Source organism: Patella vulgata, chromosome 5 (assembly GCF_932274485.2).
Source record: "Patella vulgata chromosome 5, xgPatVulg1.2, whole genome shotgun sequence".
Classification (NCBI taxonomy): domain Eukaryota; kingdom Metazoa; phylum Mollusca; class Gastropoda; family Patellidae; genus Patella; species Patella vulgata.
In genome coordinates this window covers 37,042,211-37,045,799 of record NC_065883.2, presented here as the reverse complement: position 1 = coordinate 37,045,799, position 3,589 = coordinate 37,042,211, and the positions used below count along the sequence as shown (strand labels likewise).

At 31.7% G+C, this 3,589-nt stretch overlaps 1 long non-coding RNA gene across 1 annotated transcript; it reads left to right on the top strand.

The window, feature by feature from the left end:
* Positions 1-406: 406 nt before the first annotated feature.
* On the top strand, positions 407-1,686 carry LOC130012866 (uncharacterized). The gene is made up of 3 exons (XR_008788126.1): positions 407-998; positions 1,231-1,355; positions 1,409-1,686. It is a non-coding gene; the product is annotated as an uncharacterized LOC130012866 (long non-coding RNA).
* Positions 1,687-3,589: the final 1,903 nt, after the last annotated feature.

Here is a 3,589-nt window from a genome sequence, read left to right as displayed (position 1 = left end):
AATTGAAAAAATATTTATTTATTGTTTTAACTAAAAGTATTTATCTTTTTTAATTAACATGGTGTTTCCTGTTATTTCTAATACAGTGCACGCACGAAAATGCGTGGTCTGTTTTGACAATCACCGGGTTAGTATGTTGGGGTGTTCATTTATATGAACACCTACCTTTCCTCAAATGATCACCTGTGCACGTGGTAAAACAACACATTACAGGTTGATCAGTAACTTGAACACCCGAGTCAGAACAAAGCGTCCAGTGTGTAAAAGTAATTACATCCCACTTCTACTCGTTGCCACTGGCAACCTTTGATAAAACTGTCCTGTTTAATTGCAATACATGCTTAAAAGTGTGGTAGAGTGATTTTATTTAGTTTATGGGTATTTTAATATGATCACGATACTAATGTAATTTTAAGTAATATGTCACACATCAATGCATCTTTAAACTATCCTGTTCTGTACACTCTTCTAACCAGTGAGTTCGAGTTCATCATCTGGTCACTGGGATTCAATTTTCACCTTTGACCCAAAGGTTTCTTGGATTTGTATTTCCTATCTCCTTGGTCACTTACTTATAGAATCTTGTAGTGTGAGGTTGAATATTTCATTCAACCTTGGTAGTGATTTTATATTTAAAGTTTCAATAGTTTCATTTATTCGTATCAATTGTGTGTATTTGGTATTGGAAGAATTATTAACTACAGATTTATTATTTACAGTTTAAAGGTATGTGTGGCTATTTGTTTTATCAGTTTTATAAGTTTATATATATTTTATTTGTCTTTGTTAAAGTTGGCGGACATGTTGGTTTTTGTTAATTACATTCTGCAAATACAAGGCATACAGTTTACAATAGTAATAATAGTAACGCTATTTAAAGCATTTCGCTTTAATAATATAATTAATATCAAATACCCCATATTTTATTACAGACAGAGCTATAAGGTACTTCACCTTGTTTCCAGACTCTGGTTACTTTATTAAAAACCCCTTCATGGGTAAGAACATTATTATTATTAGTAAGATTATTTAGATTATGCCTGTATATTTCATACGGGTTACCAGGAGGTAGTTTCCCTTTAAAGTATTTATATAGACTAAGTATATATAAAAGTAGTAGTTAGAATAGAGATTTTAGTGTTAATATGTAATATATTATTTTAATGAATATGAATGAATTGATTTTATATGTTGGATAATGTTATTTATACTGTAATTGTATAATTTCAGGGTTTTTATTATAAGGTAATAAATTGCTGTTTTACTGAACCCTTGGTGTGGTTATTTACTTAATATTTGACCCCCTACAACATTTGGAGCCCGATAAGGGACTACAACAGTTGAAACCTAACAAGGTGTACAACATTTGGAGCCCGATAAGGGACTACAACAGTTGAAACCTAACAAGGTGTACAACATTTGGAGTCCGATAAGATGTAATAGTAATGGTTTATGGTATATGGAAAAAAAAAACAGTAATGGTGTGAATTGAATTTTCTCAACAGTGAGCTCACACGCGTGCGCGTTCGCGAAATCTCCTGAAGGATCGTATGTGGTAGTGCAGTGACATTAACTTTATTTGTGTGTTTTCATTTCTGTGTTTCATATTTGGATCATTATGAGGATATCTATATAAGGTTTGTTAAAATCTATTTAATTTTCATATATGTATTGATATGTGAATTATCTCCCTTACAAGTTACAATAAGCTTTATTATATATATTTGTTTACTTAAGTAAATTTAGAATTATTAGGTAATTAGCCTACTATATTAATTAGTATATGAAAATAATATTTTCTGCTAGGTATTCATTAAACCTATATTATTTGCATTTAAGTGCTATTTAGTGAAAATTAGAGCATTTGAAATTTTGTGTCCGTAAAACTTTAGCCATTTTGTTTACATTTTCAACTTCCTGTTGACATATATTTATTTATAGCTACTTCCTGTTAACCTACGTTAACTACTTCCTATTCATCTACATTAGCAACTTCCTGTTTACCCATTTCATTCACTTCCTGTAAGTTTGCATACAGATTTGTTTTAAAATAACAATATTCTACATTTACATTAGGAAATAAACATTAGTACACACTACAGACATTCAATAACTTTATACAGTACTCATAAATTGGTGTTTTAAAATTAGTGATTGTTTTCAGAATTAATTTTGTTTTTCAGAATTAGTATTTTGTTTTCAGACTTTGTAAATTTAACTTTGGTCTTTACTTTCAATTTGTGGATTTTGATTTTCAGATTTTGGATTTTGATTTTCAGATTTTTGATTTTGACTTTTGAAATTGTAACTTCGGAAATTTTCTGTTTTTGAAATTGTGTTTGAGTTCAAAGGTTTTGTTTACATTTGAGTTCATTATCGATTGAAAGTTTTGTGTATTGAAGTTTGGGTTTGGTGTATTGAAGTTTGGACTTTAGTTTGTGGGATTTATTTTCATGTTTTGATTTTCAGCATTCTTGTTGTGTTGATATTTCATCATCGTCTATTTTGTTTCGACTTTTCATTTTGTACTTAAACATTTGAAAAGTATATTTTCTTGTATTTATATGGAAGATTTTGTCTTCTGAAGTATATATCCTACTCTGATCTGTATTTTTCCGTCTTCATTTCCGTCTTATACCATTGCACTTAACCACTAACTAACAACCTGCACTCAGAATATTTATTTGATCTATATCTAGGGTTGGGTTTGAATTTTTATATCATTGCTGAATAGTTTTGTGTATTGATTGTGGGACTTATTTGTCAGTTTGGTATTTCGAATTTTGTTTCGGAATCATTCTCAGTTTATATCGTTTTGATTTGAGTGTGATTTGTGTTGTTCTTAGTTGGTCGTTTGATTACCAACTGATGTATTTTACAGTTTATTATTGGTGAACATATCCAGCAATCGAGTTTATTGTTTTCCTGATTTCAACGTAATAGTGTACTTCATACTACGTCTTCAAGGAACAACAACTTAGTGTATTTTATTGTTGGATTGCGTGTGTTTTCTTATTTTCAGTTTTAGATTTTGATTATCTAGTGTGTTTTCTTCAAGATGGCAACAGGTGGATCTCATGAAAATCCTGATAGTACCTTGTCTGAGGAAGAAAAACAGAATTTAATTGATGCGTTTTCAGATATGGGCGTTAAACCTAAAACAGATTCGCCGGAACAGTTGATTGATTGGATGTACGGTTATCTCAAGTCTATGGGGAAGGTAAAAGATGAACCATCTGAAGATGTACATACATCAGCCACCACAGAAAATGTTTCTGCCCCTCCACCACCAACAACACTACCAGTTGACAAACTTCGTTTTGTTCCGCAACTTCCTCGTGTATCAACCTTTTCAGGTGATCCGTCTAGTAAAGGGGATACGTCGTTTGACTTGTGGAGATTTGAGGTAATGAGTCTTTTGAAAGATCGTCAACACAGTCCAGATTCCATCAAGATGGCAGTTACAAAATCGTTAAAAGGTGAGGCAGCTCGAGTAGCAATGCGTTTAGGTCACAGTGTATCCACAAGAACTTTGGTTGACAGACTTGAAGGCAGGTTTGGGGATGTTTAGCAAGGCCAGTGTTTGCTA